Source organism: Capra hircus, chromosome 3 (assembly GCF_001704415.2).
Source record: "Capra hircus breed San Clemente chromosome 3, ASM170441v1, whole genome shotgun sequence".
Lineage (NCBI taxonomy): Eukaryota > Metazoa > Chordata > Mammalia > Artiodactyla > Bovidae > Capra > Capra hircus.
In genome coordinates this window covers 22,403,171-22,420,936 of record NC_030810.1, presented here as the reverse complement: position 1 = coordinate 22,420,936, position 17,766 = coordinate 22,403,171, and the positions used below count along the sequence as shown (strand labels likewise).

The following is a 17,766-nucleotide window of genomic DNA, read 5'->3' as shown; positions in this document are numbered from 1 at the left end:
AACAAACCCTCAGAACTTGCCAGTGAGCTGGTCAGAGATGGAGAATGGAGGCAAGAGGGGAAGGTTACGCCTTGGTTCCTACCTTTTTGCAAATTCTTTACTTGGTAGGAAATGTGGAAACCCAGGCAAGACTAAGCTGGGAGTGTTGAGTGGGGTGAGGACGGAGAGGGAGTGACCACACGAACAGCTGCTGAGTGCCAGCTTGGTGCTTAGCACAGGCCTCCCCAGCCCCAGCACACAACAGGGGTATTGCACTTGACCTTTACAATAACCCCAAGTAGAAGACTTCATGCCCAACTTGCAGATGAGGAAACTGAGGCTCAGAGAGGTCAATGATTTGCTGAAGGACACACGCTGTGAGTGGGAAAGCTAAGATTTCAACACAGGTCTGGCTGCTCACTGCCTTCGTGAGACACCTCCATCAGAACCTCCAGCCCTGCCCCTTCTCAGCTGAAAGCAGGGCCTCTCCCCACCGCCAGGTCTCTGTCTGAGCCACCTCACCATGTCTCCAGGAGGTGCTGCCATGCAGCTCCTGGGAGGGAAAAAGCCCAGTGCGGCACCATCTGTTCCTAACAAATAAACAGAGATGGCTTCAAACCACTCTGGGAAAAAAAACACAGATACGGGAGGAAGGAAATTTTGAGACAATCATGTCATTTTCCTTAGCCTAGACCAGCTTCTTCAGCACTATCGGTATTTGAAGTGGACTCATTCTTCGTTATGGACACTGTCCCGTGTCCTATAGGATATTGTACAGCATCCTTGGCCTCTTCCAGGAATAGAAGCTGCCCAATTCTACCAGGTATAGAGGACACTCTTAGTGGAGTATTTCCCCCCAACTTATGACAACTAAAAATGCCCTCAGACAATGTTTCCTAGGGAGCTGAAGGGAGAAAACTGCCCCCAGATTGAGAATCACGGTTGTAGATAACCAAAGAATTTCAACCTGAAAGGGAATATTGGGGTCACCTAGGTCAGACCAGCTGTTGCATGGGAGGGTTGAAAGGTGCTCCCTAAAGCTAGCATTCCATCAGTCTATGAGACGCTCAGTTTACTAGGAAGATGCTGGGACCAGAGGAGAGGAGGGTGCCTGCTGTCACTCAAGAGTCTGGAACTCATCACTTCTTCATATCACCTGTAACAAGGCCTCAGAGGCTTGAACTGTTTCCTTCCAAGCTCAAGTCCCTGGCTAGCCTATCAGGGGTGCCTAGCTCCGTGCCAGGTGCCAGGAGGTGCAGGTTAAGAGACAGAGGGGAGGAAGAGACAGGACTGCTCCAGACAGTTCTGCCCAGTGCGGGTCACAGGCGGGCTTCACATGACCAGGAGAGCTTGTGCAGCTGTCTGTGCAGGGCTGGAGGGGCTGCAGGTCACGGTGGGAAAGAATTCTGGAAGAAAGGAGCCTTTGCGAAGAGGAAGGAGAGTTGAAGGAGGGGGGCAGTGATGTGAGTCAGGTCAGATCTCTAGGAGAGTGGGAGCCACAGGACTCCAAGGACCAAGGCCTGCTTTCTGCGGCGTCACATCCCCGACACCTGAGCCAGGGTGCTGCAGGGGCTCCCGGAAAGGCCGTCTGACTAGGCGATTCATGTCTTCATCCCACTGCATCCCCAGCTGGGCCGTGCCTCCCTGAGCTGCATTTCCACCTGTCAGCAGGGCACCCCAGGGTTGTGTGAGGGCTGAATGAGATCAGGAGTCCCGAGAGTTTGGTTAACCACAAAAAGTTGCCCAGCATGAGGAATGATGGTTATCATACCAAGTGTGGTAAGATCAGCACTGAAGCAGAAGCATCAGGACTGGAAGGGGCTGAGGACTTGACTCCCCAGGGAGCAGCCAGGCGGAGCCTCTTGCCATTCAGGCGGGTGGGGGTGGTGGGGAATCAGCCCCCCTGGGCCAGGCAGCGTGATCCCCGCTTCTCCACCTACGTGGACCACTCTTCTACCCTGCCTGGCTCTGCCCGAGCCTGCTGGTGCATTCAGAAGCCTCCGTGACCCCAGGGCCAGGCCAGAAAGGGCCTGCTGCAGGAAGACTGCTGAATTCCACGGCCAGAGCTTTACAAGTCAAAACCAAGGCCAGCAATGCCCGGGGGCCCATGAATCTATTCTCAGACACAGTTGTTGAGAGGAGGCATTATAAATGGGGTTGGGAGGCTGATTCTGGATGCAGGGCCTGGGGCCCAACTCCAGCTAGGCTGGGCGGGCCCTTGGTCACTATATTCATTTCCCAGTCGGGTGTGGCTGGCTCTAGGTGACCACCAGGACCCCAGCGCTGGCAGTGGGAGGGCATCTGAAGGTGGAGTGGGAGGCAGGCCGAATGGCAGGAGGAGAGGAAAGAAAGAAAGGATGGGAAGCAAAAGGGTCAGGCCCGCAAAGCTGGGTCTGCTGGAATGAACGGACGGACAGCCTTGCGTCTGAGAAAACAGTGAACTCCCATCAGGAGCCCCACGGTTGCTCACTGACCTTGCCTGGCTGCAAAGACCACCTCCCAGCAGGCTTGAGGAGCCTGTGTGTTGAGGGTTGAGGGGACAGTGTATGTGTGTGAATCGGGGGCGGGAGGTAGTTGTGGCTGCTTTTGGTTTAGGGAGCAGACAGGGCCACCGCCCTGACCAAGTCGACTCGATCCCCCTCCCAGTCTGGAGCTCCCCGCTGTGCCCTCCAATCCCTACCCCTCCAGTCCCTACCCGGCCACCAGTCTGAGGCCCTTCCCCAGAGTACCTGCGAGCTCAGCCCCTCCTGGAAGGCAAAGGCGAGTCTTTGGTTTCTGGCAGGTTCCTGGAAGGTCTGTGGCCGCTCACTGCCCACCAGTGCAGGATAAGGCAGAGTGAAGACCCCAGGGGCTTCGGGGCAGGGAGGTCATGTTAGAATTTGACCCTGCATTTCAGAGCTGGGTGAATTTTGGAAGTTGTTTCCCCCTTTCAGGCTCACCCACGTTGACTGCCACAGGGGAGGAGAGTTCTTAATTTGCAGGCTGTTAGAGTGTTCAATGAGAAATAAAGTTCTGGCCGCAGTGTCGCATCTAGACACTGGATTGGCTGAGCAGCAATACGTGACATAAATGATGCTGAAAGAAGTAAGGGACGGTCCCCACATCCAGGGAGCCAACCCCCTAGAGGAAGGGACACGGACCCAGGGAGAGTTCGCTTGTGTCCTCAACTCCTCTGTGCATTGTTGGGGGCCTTCTCTGTGCCTTGCCTGTCCTGGACGCTGGGATCAACCCAGATGCCCTAAGGGGTCACCTGGAGAGACAAGTGTACCATCAGGCCTCAGGCACAGGGGTTAGGAGGGAGCTGGAGGGATACCCAGAAAGGCACTGAGGAGGGGTCTGTGGCCCTAAGTCTGAAAGCATGAGTAGGAGGATGCCAGGCGGATATGCACAGTAGGGCAAGGCCAAATCTATAGCTGTGGTCTGGCCTCCAGCGGCAATATCTGAGTCAGGTACCAGCAAAGTCTGAACACAAAAGCAACAGCCTTGGGGCTTCAAGAAAGGGTCAGGCCCAGGACACAAATAGGTCCCTGATTAGCAAGTGCCTCCTTAGGCCCAGGTGTGAGAGAAGGAGAGAGCACTTAAAGAAAATCGTTGCCTTCCACCAAGACTGGCCACTTAGACACAGAGGGTGCCTTTGTGACATTCAAGTCCAAAGCCCAGAAAGCTGGAACTTTGCGAAAGTGGTCCAAAAGTCTATTCAGACACCATCTCTGAGCCCTGCAGGAGCTCTGAGTGCCAGCCCCACCTGCACAGCAACAGAGAAGAGCCTCTGATATGTTTTTGCTTTTCCTTCTCCTTTCCAGGCTCACCGCTCCCCGCGCACCTCTGTCCCCGCCCGCTGAGTGCAGGCCTCCTCATTTATCAAGATAAAATCCATCAAAGTCTCTGGGAGGGAGGAGCATAAAAAGAGTTTGTGGGGCAATAAATCTCCTTTACCATCGGCGGAATTCATCCGAGACTGTGCTCTTTGAAAGTAGAGACTGCCGACAGGACAGTGCAACCGGGCGTGGGGGTGGGTGTGTGGGAGCAGGGACACAGCTCAGAGTCCTGGGCTTCACAGCTGGCCACCTGGCTGTGTGGGGGAGCACAGGCCATCAGTGGCAGAACTGGGTCTAGAACCGAGGATGGCACTTCAGCCCTGCTCCCGTCTGCGTTCCCAAGGTCAACAGAGACAGCTCCCTAAGCCTAGAATTATATTTGAGAATTAATGGCACTCATCCACTTAGTCCCTTCATCATCCACATGTGCCCGTTCATTTTTATGTCACTCTCTTCTGCATCTGTCACTAGTGTTTACTGTGCACCTACTGTGTGCCCAGCACAGAGCCTGCAGCAGGGCGGCAGAAGGTGCACCTGGGCCCATCGGAGCAGGGGAAAGAGCTCAGAGCAGCGGCAGGGAGCACTCCACACTGTGTGAGGGGGGCATGAGCAGAAGGGGACAGAGGTCCTATCCACTCTTCCCTCTCCCCCGCCCGCAGAGAACACCAAGCCTGTGTTACTAGGGGAAGGAGATATTGGGCTGCCTTGGTAACCCTCACCCAGGCTGATCAGCATTTAAGGGGACTTTCTTTGTGTCCAGCCACACACTCGGAAAGTGGCTTGTCTGTTCTCCAGGGAAAGTGGCTTCCCTTCTCCTGTCTCTCTTCCTTGTGATAGTCTAGTGAAAACAGCATGGACCAGGGGCTGGGAGCTGTCCATCAAGGAAATAAATAGAGCATACTCTGTCCCTGTGATGGAGCACGACGTGGCGGTTAGAATGAATGACCTACATGTGTCAACATGGGTAAACCTCACTTACATAATATTGGGTTAAAAAGGCAAATCAGAGAACAATACGCGCAGTCTTCTCCCTTATGCAAATCTAAAGAAGGAACAATATTGCATATTGTTTATGCACACATATGCATGTAATAAAAGAATAAGAGTACAGACAAAAAGGATGCAGCCCAAACTCAGAAGTGATTAGCTCTTGGGGTGGGTAAGGGGAGAGAGGTGAACGGGATCAAGGAGGGGGCAAGGGGACTTCGGATGCTGTGATTTTATTTATTTTAAAACATATGTGAAGCAAAGATGACAGAAGATCAATGTGTGTTAAATCTCAGTGGTAAATACAAGCATTTGCTAGGTTCTCTGTACTTTTCTGTTGGTTTGAAATATTTCATTAAAAAAATAAGATGTTTAAACAAAACCCAGACAGTCTGACTCAAAAACCCACATGAACCGCAGTCTAAGGGCCTCTGAAGTGCCAGACTTGTGGAAGGTGCTCTGTTAAACCCTTTCACATTTAATCTGCTGCATTCCAAGAAGGGGGCTTATTATCTTCATTTCACAAATGAGGAAATAGGCTCAGAGGGGGAAGTAACTTGCCCAGTGTCACACAGCTTTAGGTGGAAAATCTGAGCTTCGAACTCTGGTTATGTGACCCCCAAAGCGGTGGTCTCTCCTCCACATCTCACCACCTATACTAGCTACATTTCCTTGATGAAATATAACCAACTGAAACAAACAAACACCAAACAAAATGAAAACCAGCTCAGAGTCTGACATGAACCTTCCCTCTGTTACATACTGACTCTGACCTTTGAGAACTACTATCTCCTGGAGCTTCACTTGCCCTCAGGGCAAAATGCAGATGGCACCATGGTGGCTTCCCTAACAGGATAACTGCCCTTATCAATGTTGTTAATATGTATAAAAGAACTTGCCTGTGGTGCCTACCACTCAGAGCTGAGACCCTCACCATCAATTTGTAGAGGACTGTGGCATATTCTAAACAATTGGCAAAGTGATTCCATTTTGCTGGCCAGATAAAACATCTCTGTTCTGGTTGCATACTGATTATACAACCTCAAAAGAAGGAAATCTTAGTTCAGATGCCCAAGCATCATACCTATAATTTCCTTCCTGATCAGAACCGAACCAGAATCTCTGAGTGGAGAAATCAGAGGCAGGAAGAGAACCGAGCTGTGAACATCTCCTTTCACAGAGAGAGTTCAGGAGAAGGTGAGGCGCTCAAACATCATCGTATGGCCCCTTTCCCTGTTCTCTGGCTGGCGGCCAGCTCTGTAGGTGGTAGGCATTGTGCTAAGAATTTGAAATTCTAAGAGCCCATCCCATTTTACAGGGGTCAGGAATTTAAGTGACCTAAGACATGGCTAGGTGGTAGAGTTGAAAGCCATGTCTTTGTGATTCTAAAGTCCTGCTCATAACCGTTACATTATATTATTGTGGAGAGGAGACCAGGATGAGATCAGAGGGAGAAAGATACAGAAATGAAAGCACGAAGGCCACTGTAAGCCACCTAAGGAGCTGGGCTGGGTCCTGCAGGCATGGGAGCTGTTGCAAGGTTTAGGCAGGGAGAGACATGATCATTCTGGTGATTCAGAAGTCCTCTCTGGGTGCACCCGGAGACTAAATTACAGGGAGGGAGGCGGGAAGCAGGGAGTCTAGGTAAGAGATGGATACAGTTATCCAGGCAAGAAGGGCTTGGACTTGGGCAGGACCAGTGATGGTTGAGAATAAATAAACTTTCAAAGGTATTTAGAGCATTATAAATATTGGAAGGATTGATAAATGGATGGATGGATTTATGGATGGATGAATGGATGGACAGGTTATAGGTCTGAAAGGAAAGAAGAGGAATAACTCATGTTAAATAATGTGGTCTGCAAGCAAGCCCTGGGCCAGGCTTCCCAAGGTCTTTTTAGACTCCTGCTTGCATGACTCTCCTTGTTCTGAAATACATTAAATGTTAGAAGTCAGATACTATAGGAAATCCCACCAGAGTTTTCCCAACCCACAGCCAACAAGTCTAATGCCCGCCCTCCACCCTCCTGTGGGAACCTTCTGGGCCCATAGTATATGCAGAAAGAGATGCTGGACAGTGGGAGGCCGGGCTGTCCAAACACAGATGCTGCTGAAAGTATGACCCAATATATACCAGCAAATATTGATCCTGCCCCGCTTCCCAAACCGGACCACTGCCGGACAATGCCAGGGCGCATTGTTGGGTCTGGGCCCTAGGCTGCAGGCTGAGGAATGTGGACTCTGCAGGATTCTGTTTGCTCATTTCCCAGAGCTTGACATCCCCGGCTTGACAGCACCCAGGGAGTGGCCCTCGGCCCGATCACCAAGCAGTTCCCTGTTCAGGATATTTGTACAGGGGCCTCTCTGCTTAGTCTATATTCATTAGAAAAGGTTTTTCTCTGTTTGGCGTGTCTCCAGGATGTGCGGGAAGCTTTCCCACCCTACCCCTCCCTTTACCTATCCCACCCGGTTCTGGCTGCCTCTGCCAAGTCATGGAAGTAAAGCCCTAAAACATCAAAGAGAATATGACAAGTCAGGCAGGCCCGCAGAGAGGTACCATCATGCCATCATCCCCACTTTAAAGATGACCAGCCAGTACACTTTGAGTCACTCGGCTTGGGGGCAACTATTATGGCTGTTAAGAGCCTTTGAGTCAAAGACACTTTGGAAAGTGAAGTTGGATAAATTACTCAGCTTTTAATACCATCGCCTCCCACCCCATCTCCTCATCTGCAAAGTGGAGACAGCAGTAGTAGCCCCTCCTCTGAGATTAAGTGAAATAGTATTTAATGAGTGTCCAGAACGTAGCTGGCGCTTTTAAGCAGAAATGGATTGCACCAGGGAGCTACAGGCAGCCACAGCACACTTGGAGGGTTTGCTGCTTCCACCAGGAGATCAGGTTCCCAGGGAGTCTGGCCAGTCTTGTCCGGCAGTGGCGGCCCAGGGGGGCTGCAGGGACAGTTACAATCCCTTGTGCTACATGCCCCAAGGGGCCCCTTTCTGGCTCTCTCCAGCTCACACCATTCCAAGGGGATCATGAAAATGGATCCCATGGTGGGTTGGGAGCTAGTGGGGGGAGACCCAAGCTCATTTCTGGTCATAGTCGGTTAGACTGCTTTGGCCTGGAATTCCTGGTCCTCTACAGCTGCAAAGGTGGCCTTCCAGCCCTAATGAGATGGGCTCCTTGGGGCAAAGAGGCCCTCAGGCCTCCTCGGGCAGCTGTGCCCTGAGCCCCACCCTCCCTCCTCGGGCCACAGTCTGGGCCCAGCTCTGCTTCCAGAGCCCATGAGGTTCCCTGGGAGCCCAGCCGTGCCAGGGACCACCATTGTGGCTTGTGGGTGTTTGGATTCGGGGTTATTTTTTGGACAGTTTCTGTCTTTCTGTTTAGCTTTCTTAGTTTAGCCCTTAGCACAGAGCTCTGAAATAGCTCTTGACAGCTTCCCCTGCGTTGGCTCAGGCGGGCTTCTGGTTGCTCCACTGTTATTTCAAGGACCTGCTGTGTCCATTGCATTGATTAAGAGCACAGATTCTAGAGCCACCAGCTCCAGCACATATTAGCTGAGTTATCTTGGGAGGTTCACTTGATTTCCATGAGCCTCGGTTTCCTCATCAATAAAATGATGATAGTAATGGTCCCTGCCTCTTAGGGTTGATGGGAGGAGTCAGGAGAGCGATACTTGTGGAGTAATTTGCTCACATCTAGTATTGATACATGGCTCCCCTAGTAGCTAAGATGGTAAAGAATCTGCCTATAATTCGGGAGACCTGGGTTCGATCCCTGAGTTGGGAAGATCCTCTGGAGGAGGGCACGGCAACCCAATGGAGAATTCCATGGACAGAGGAGCCTGGCAGGCTATAGTCCATGGGGTTGCAAAGAGTCAGACACGACTGAGCAACTAACACTGGCAGTGGCAGTATTGATACTTAGTAAGTCAGCATCTGTGAGATACACACACACATGTTCTTCTCATTTAATTCTCTCCATGCCCCTATGGAGTTGGAAGTATCACTCTGGTTATGGTTGAGTATCATCACCTAAGGTCACGCACCTGGCAAGTAACAGAGAAGGCCTCCACCAGGACTCTCTGACTCTAGAAAACTATCTGACATTTCTTCAGCTTATGTGTCACTCAAAAGAAGACTTACATTTCTTACTGAGTGTAATGTCAAAAAGCAACTTCTCCCCTTCTCTCTCTTTACTTCCCTTCCTGTCCCTTCCCTCAGTCTGTGACTCTAAAGTCTAAGCAGACCCTGAGTGAAGGATTTGAGTACAAGTCATGTTTCTGAGACTGAACCCAGGGCATTGGGGAAGTGAGCTTGGCAGAGGAAGCCCAATCTTCTGGGATACGCTGAGAATCACATTAACACTTCACAGTGGCAATGCACCTCACAATTATACACCCAGGAGGCAGGGGAGTTGAGGTATTAATACCCTGGCTCTTGTCCATCATTGGTCCAGAGGATGGCATTCTTTCCCCAGCACTGGCTGGCTCAGGGTGGGGTAGACCTGAGTGGTCAGAGAAAGCCTCAGGCAAAAACACACAGGGGCTGGAAGTTGGAAGTTGGCCAGGAGTGGAGATATGGTGGAACGTGGGCAGGGAACCCAACCCACGGAAGTGTCTTGGACGTGTGCCACTGCACACATGATTCCGGACTATAATCGTCCACTTCCCTCTCTCCCACCAGCTCCTTAGGGCAGAGTCTCATATGTCACAGTGCATGGCTTCAGTACTGGACGAATGTTCATTGAATGAATGAATCTAGATTCTTGGACTCCTACTGTCTCCAGGCCAGAAGAGGTCTTTGGGGTCATTTGCCAACATACTGTGTGATGTTTGGTTGTTTCATACTGTCTTGCTGGCAAACTCAGCACATCCAGGAGCAGCCTGCTCTGTGATAAGATAGCTCAGACTGCAAGACAGTTCTTCATCACTGTCATCTGTGTCCACTGACTCTGTGTCCAGGCCTTTGCTCCGTGCCCCAGCCAAAGGTCCTGGACTAGCTCTGGAGCAAAGCTTGCAGCATCCTCTGAGGACTTGCAATGGCAGAAGTTTCCCTAAGAAGCCGTCCCTCCTCTGCCATGGCCCAATGACACATTTGTGTGTGTGTCCAGCCGCCTCCCTGCTGAGGGTGGGAAGTAGGTTTTCTTCGGTATAAACAAGTAGCTCAGAGACCCAAGGCCAGGGAATTTGATCTGGGGTGAACGCCTGGGTTTTGCAATTCTCCTGTGAGTCTGTGGGCCAGCGTTGGCCGGGTCTGCATCTCCTTCTGGAAGGAACAGGCCTGTGAAACCCTGCATTGTGCCAAATGTCCCATCAGGGGATTCCACTTTCGGCTGCAAGGGGGTGGGGACTGAGTGAGAAGGCAGTTGTGTAACTCCGGGTGTCAACCACAACTGTAACAAAGGCAAAAGCACCAGGCAGGGACCAAGTTAGCCTTGAGGGGCCAAGTGTGCCCTGTCCTTCCTCCCCTCCTCCGGTTCCAAGGGCAGCCCCGTCCATCTCCTCATCCAGCAAACCTCACAGGCTCACATGTGGTTTAACAAAAGCAGCAGACACTCACGAAGCCCCTGCTTAGTGATGGTCTGCCAGATGATGGATACAGCGAAGCAAAGATGCAACTTCTGTTGTCCCAGAGCTCACGTTCTAGCTACTTGGGGCATCAAGAGGTGCCTACTTGGTCAGTAGGGAAGACTCAGAACTAAGAGTCAGAAGACTTGGGTTCGGGTCTAGGCAAATCTAAGGTAAACCTCTCTCAGTCAGTGTGGGCTGCTGTAACAGATATCACAGACTGAGGACTTCAGCAGCAGATGTCTGCTTTCCCGTGGAGTCAGGGATCACAGGGTGCTGGCAGGGCTGGCATCCTCTGAAGCCCCTCTCCTGCGCTTGCAGGCAGCCACCCTCTTCCTGCCTCTGCACAGGGCTATCCCTCTATACACACGTGTTTACCATGTTGCACGCACGTGTGCAGCCTCTTCATGTGTCCTCATCTCTTCTTACTAGGGCACTAGTCAGTCTGAACTAGGACCCACCTTGAAGACCTCATTTTAACTAGCAGCTGTTTTTGTTCAGTAGCTCAGTCGTGTCCAACTCTTTGTGACCCCATGGACTGCAGCACACCAGGCTTCCCTGTCCATCACCAACTCCCAGAGCTTGCTTAAACTCATGTCCAACCAGTTGGTGAGGCCATCCAACCATCTCATCCTCTGTTGTTCCCTTCTCCTCCTTCCTTCACTCTTTCCCATCATCAGGGCCTTTTCTAATGAGTCAGTTCTTTGCATCATGTAGCCAAACTTTTGAAGCTTCAACTTCAGCACCAGTTCTTCCAATGAATATTCAGGGCTGATTTCCTATAGCATTGACTAGTTTGATCTCCAGCACTACACTTTGAAAGCATCAGTTCTTCGGTGCTCAGCCTTCTTCATGGTCCAACTCTCACAACGGTACACGACTACTGGAAAAACCATATTTTTGTCTATATGGATCTCTGTTGGCAAAGTTATATCTTTACTTTTCAATACTCCATCTCCGAGTACAGTCACTTTCTGAGGTCAGAGCGTCAACATGAAGTTGGGGATGGGGATACAGTTCAGCCCATAGCAGCCACCCAGCTACTCTGCTTCTCAGACTTCCTGCCTCAACCCAGGTCAAAGACTAGGCAACCTGTGAGCACCACATCTATGTGTGAAGGTTGCTGATTGTGGACCCAAAGGGACAAAGGCAGCTGGGGCATTTCAGAAAGCCATGGCCACAGGGGAGACATTTGGGGACGTGTGATGGATTATCCGGGAAGACAGACAAGCTCTCCCTTCCCTTCTGTCCCAGGGACACAGGGTCAAGAAGAGCCAGGAGCCAGGACTGCGGGCCAGGCTGTGGCTGCACATTTACCCTCATCCTTTGTTGCAAAGGGAGTGTGGGTGGTGGAGAAACCACAGTGGGTGGGGCAGGTGGCCTGGGCTCACGCTCCCTGCAACCAGGGATATTGGTGAGCCCTTCGTTTCCTCATTTGTATCATGAGCAAGGAGAGAATTTAACCTCAAAGATTACTCAGTTGTGTAACCCTGGGTGCTGACCACAGCTGTAACAAAGGCAGAAACACGGGCTAGGGGCCAAGTGTGCTTCCAGGGACCAGGCTTGGCTGACTGTTCTCTGATATTATGTCTGGGACTCTGGATTCTCGGATCCTCTATGAGCCTGTGACCAGAGTCTCATTCTACCCACTTGGAACAGCCTGAGCCCTGAGACTGGTCACAGCCCGAGCCTGACCCTGGTCATAGACCAGGCTTAAGGAATGCAGATGGCATCGTTCGTGACACTTCTGTTACAGGAATCACACCAAGCATTGGGAGTAATGCATGGATCCCCTTCTTAGGACTCCATCTCCCATTAAGGGGCTGATTTATGTAACATTTCAGGTCAGGCCCTCATCAGAGAAAAGATAGCCCCCAACCTCCACCTTCTCCATTCTATTTTGTGGTCCTCGGACTGGGGACCTGGGGCAGAGGGAGGCTGCCTTGCTTCCTGGGGGTGCGACAGAGTCCAGGGTGTGGTGGGACCAGTATAGCCTTGAGAGACTCATCGCTCAAAAGAGTTTGTCCCAAGCTCCAGGGCCCTCAGGTAGCTGGAATTTATGGTGTCAGCCCCGCCCCATGTCATTAATAAAGGAAAATTAGCCTCTCTGGGTCAGGACATATTTCACTGGAGTCTGAGGGCTGTAATGAGGCTCTAGCAAAGCCCCAATGTGCCATATGAATTTTATATGCCCTGTTTCCTACAAGTTCTGAACAGCTCGGCCGATTTATAAGGTAATGATTTTTCCATCCATAATTTCTTTCGTATGATTTTCGTAATGTGGACACTTCCCTCTCCTGGCTGGGCTGTGTGCAGCCTAGTCAAGTGGATACAAGCAGGGCAAGGTGGGAGAACTCGCTTCTCAAGCCCAGATCCTGCCGGAGCTGCCCACCAGCTCTATAGCCGGCGTGAAGGAGTCCTGAGCTCCGTCATGCATTGGTGGCTGACTGCTGGCAACCACACTGGGCAGTGATACCCAGCCACCCACCCCCACCCCGGGGCCTAAATTCCCACACCTTTCCGGTGAAGAGCGCACTATTTAGATCATTCTCCATAACTCCATCAAGAACATTTACAGTCATTGTACCCACATTTCTTGGTACATAATTACCCAAGTCAGGCACTGTGCTGGGTGTTGCAAGCACAAGGGTGAATTAAATACAGGCCCCCCTCCAAGAGGAGCTCTATAAAAGGAGTTATATGTGCTGAGAACACAGAGGTGACTGATCCTTCCTTCCTGTGGGAACCACGGATGGCTTCATGGGGGAGGCACTTGTGAAGACCAGCATGAAGGGGAAGCATTTTGCCTGGCCAGAAAGGACCCATTTCAGGCTTTGTCAGTTAGGGTCATATTGCTTTGGCTGTGGACCCAGCTTCCCTGATTGCAGGACCCCCTTCAGGTTCCCCTGCAAGACCCCAGAGAAGTAGCTGGCTCTCGGGAAAGCCCTTTTTGGCCTCCTGTTCCAAGGCCAATACCTCCGCTCCAGATGCCCCAGTGGGGAGGGGTTTGGAGCAGAAACACCTGGGAGAAGCCCCTGCACACCCATAAATCTGCCCATCTCCATCCTTTGATGTGGACTCTCCTGTCTCCCGAGCATCACTGCCCGGGAGGTAGCTATTGAACTGAGGGTCAGAGGGCACCCAACCTTCATTTTTGAGTGAGTGTGTGTGCTTTAACCTAACCTAGCCTGTGTTATGTTAAGCTGGAATGTCTTATAGGATGGGAATCACTCCCAGTCTAGGTGGGTGTTACAGCCCTCTCTGGTCACCCATTGTCTGTGTACTAGCTCAACAGTGGACTGAAGTGGAAAAACCCAGAGAGTCCCCCAGATGCTTAGTCTGTAGCCCTAAGGAGCTCCTGCAAGGAACTTTTTTCCTTCTGTTCCCTGAAATGGCCGGATGTACTGACCTCCCAGAGATCCAAACTCCATATTTCATGCACCTCACTGACTGTCTTACTCAACCACCCAGGCTCCTCAAAGGTAGGGGCAGCTGCCAGTCCTTTCAACAGGTGAGGAAACCAAGCCCAGAACAGTTACATCACCTGTTGGGGCCATGCAGCAAATTGGAGAAACAGGATTCTGACTCCTGGATGGGCACACACCATTTCTATCAGGTTGCTCCATCTCACGGTCCAGGTGTGAGCTGAGACCATTTTGCAGATGAGCCAGACTGGCTGGGTGGCTGGGTGAGTGTCAGTAGTCCCAGAGGAGTGTGGGATGGAAATGATGATGGAGCAGCCCTTGGCATCCCTCTTTCCCACTTCTCAGAAGTTGGTACATTTCCCTTGGGAAAAAGAAAAAAGCCACTTCAACTTTCCTGTAATAAAGTTTCCTAATTAACTGGAGGGGGAGGCAGGCTGAGTGTTATTAACCACATCTTAACTATATACTATATTGGGTCTTTTTTTTTTTTTTTAACCCTTGCATTGTGAGGCGTAGGAGTCTTTGCACAGAAGCTGTTAAAGTATTGCCATAAAGCCAAACTTGGGAGGTTCGTATGCCTGGTCACACACCAGACCCCCAGTGCAAATACGTAAGATGATATGTACTCCCTCCAGCCCTTGACATGCCAGACATGCGGGTCAACCCCAGAGAAAAGAAACCCACTGTGTGAGTTGGCAAGCAACTTCTAGACACCTGAGCTTCCCATGTGGCTCAGTGGTAAAGAATCTGTCTGCCAATGCAGGAGACGCAGGTTCAATCCCTGGGTTGAGAATATCCCCGGAGAAGAAAATGGCTACCCAGTCTAGTATTCTTGCCTGGAAATCCCAAGGACAGAGGAGCCTGGTGGGCTACAGTCCCAAGGGTCACAAAGAGACTTCATGACTTAGTGACTGGGCACGCACAAATACACATACTAAGCACCTACTGTTTGCTGGGCTTTGTTCTGGGGATTTCAAGTTGACTACAGCATGTTTATTTCCCCAAAGAAGTGCACAGTTTAATGGGGACTAAACACATTAGAAGGAAATTACTCAAATTATAAAAAATTTATTTCTCACTACAAAAAAAAAAAATTTCTCAGCAGTCACACTGCCTTGGGCCATATACTCATATTCTTTATACACAAAGGTCCTAAAGACAGATTTCAAACACCACCTGTTCAATGAATTTGCTGCATGTACCCCTGGAAAAGGATGTGTTGTTGTTATTATTATTGCCATTACTAGCGTATTTAGAGTCAGACTTCCGTGGTCCATATCCCACCTCCACCGTTTACTGGCTGGGTGACCATGGGCAAGTTACTTTACCTCTCCGTCCCAGTCTCTCAGTATAAAAGAAGAGAGTAATAGTGCCCATCTCACGGATTGTCTAGAAGATATCATGCCTGTAAATCTCTTAACCCAATACCAAACTCTTAGTAAGAGCAAAATAATTGCCCAGTATTGTTTTCATTCAGTCTCTTGGTCGTGTCTGACTCTTTGCAACCCCATGGACTGCAGCACCCCAGGCTTCCCTGTCCTCCACTCTCTCCTGGAGTTGGCTCAGACTCATGTCCATTGAGTCAATGATGCCATCCAACCATCTCATCTTCTGTCACCCCCTTCTCCTCCTGCCCTCAATCTTTCCCAGCATCAGGGCCTTTTCCAATGAGTTGACTCTTGGCATCAAGTGACCAAGTTATTGGAGCTTCAACTTCAGCATCAGTCCTTCCAATGAATATTCAGGGTTGATTTCCTTTAGGATTAACTGGTTTGATCTCCTTGCAGTCCAAGGGACTCTCAAGAGTCTACTCCAGCACAATTTGAAAGCATCCATTATTTGGCCCTCAGCCTTCTTTATGGCCCAGCTCTTATATCCATACATGACTACTGGAAAAACCATAGCTTTGACCCTATGGACCTTTGTCAGCAAAATGATGTCTCTGCTTTTTAATATGCAGTTTAGGTTTGTCATAGCTTTGCCTTGAAGGAGCAAGTGTCTTTTAATTTCATGGCTACAGTCAGTGTCTGCAGTGATTTTGGAGTCCAAGAAAATAAAGTCTGTCACTATTTCCATTTTCCCCATCTATTTCCCATGAAGTAATGGGACCAGATGCCATGATCTTAGTATTTTGAATGTTGGGTTTCAAGTCAGCTTTTTCACTCTTCTCTTTCACTTTCATCAAGAGGCTCTTTAGTTCCTCTTCACTTTCTTCCCCAGTGGCTCAGAGGTTAAAGCATCTGCCTGCAATGCAGGAGACCCAAGTTCGATCCCTGGGTTGAGAAGATCCCCTGGAGAAGGAAGTGGCAACCCACTCCAGTATTCTTGCCTGGAGACTCCCATGGATGGAGGAGCCTGGTGGGCTACAGTCCACAGGGTTGCAAAGAGTCGGACATGACTGAGCGACTTCACTTTCACTTTCTGCCATAAGGGTGATGTCATCTTCATATCTGAGGTTATTGCTATTTCTCCCAGCAGTCTTAATTCCAGCTTGTGATTTCACCCAGTCCAGTATTTCGCATGATGTGCTCTACATATAAGTTAAATGAGCACGGTGGCAATATACAGCCTTGACATAGCACCTTTCCCAATTTTGAACCAGTCCGTTGTTCCATGGTTCTAACTGTTGCTTCTTGACCTGCATACAGGTTTCTCAGGAGGCAGGTCAGGTGGTCTGGTATTCCCATCTCTTTATGAATTTTCCATAGTTTGTTGTGACTCACGCAGTCAAAGGCTTTAGCGTAGTCAATGAAGCAGAAGTAGACATTTTCTGGAATTCTCTTGCTTTTTCTATGATCCAATGGATCTTGGCAATTTGATCTCTGGTTCCTCTGCCTTTTCTAAATCCAACTTGTACATCTGGAAGTTCTCAGTTCACTAACTATTGAAGACTAACTTGAAGGATGTTGAGCATTGCCTTGCTAGCATGTGAAATAATTGCAATTGTATAGCAGTTTGAACATTCTTTGGCATTGCCTTTCTTAGGGATTGGAATGAAAGCTGACCTTTGCCAGTCATATGGCCCCTGCTGAGTTTTCCAAATTTGCAGGCATACTGAGTGCATCACTTTAACAGCATAGTCTTTTAGGATTTGAAATAGTTCAGCTGGAATTTCATCGCTTCTACTAGCTTTGTTCATAGTAATGCTTCTTAAGGCCCACTTAACTTCACACTCCAGGATGTCTGGCTCTAGGTAAGTGACACGCCATCGTGGTGCCCAGTGTTATCCTAATATTAAGGAAGGAGAGATCAGATATGTCGAGGTACGGTTAGACCAGAGACCAAGCTCCTAACTGCGGTCCTAGACTCTCACCAGTTGTTAGCGTGCCAATGGACTCAGCCCCTTCCCTGACCTGCAACAGAAACACTAGCCCTGGTGGCGAGGGGAACTTCACATTTGGAAGGAAGGGTCACGGCAGAGATGTTGGAACACCATGGGACAAAGCTGGTGACATGAACACACCTGGTCAGTGTCTAGAGATTGATGGATGGTGATAAAGATGCTGATTGAACACCTGTGCAGGATGGAACCCTGACCCACGTGTCCACCCATCTTGGAAGGTGTCACCTGTTGGTGACTGGTGGAAGGATCTCCTGCTCTGGAGGGGAGGGAAGAGATCTGACCAGGGAAACCTCTGTCTTCCTTAAAGAGCTGAAATCCTTGCATTTCTATGGACCCATTAGTTTGTGACTCATGGAGCAGCCTGAGATTCTTGGATTCCGAGTGTCTGAGTCAAGAGTTCTAAGCTTGTCCCTGGGCCTGTGTTCATGCTGCTTCCCTGTCTGCAAGCCCTTTATCCCCAAATCCCATGTTACAATCTTATCCCAGTTGTCCTTGTAGGAACAACCATCCCAGAATCCATTGTTCACTCTGGACTTTCACATCTCATTACACTGTTGCCTCTTATGAAGCACTGACTTCATTCTGTCATCCCCTATGAACAGAGTCTCTGCCCATCTCTTGCATTTGCCTGGAGGGGAAGACGT

The 17,766-nt window shown here is 50.1% G+C and overlaps 1 protein-coding gene across 1 annotated transcript in view; it reads left to right on the top strand.

Annotated features, from left to right (window-relative positions):
- TRABD2B (TraB domain containing 2B) overlaps positions 1 to 17,766 on the top strand; it is a 221,041-nt gene that overhangs the window by 124,308 nt on the left and 78,967 nt on the right. The window lies entirely within an intron of this gene.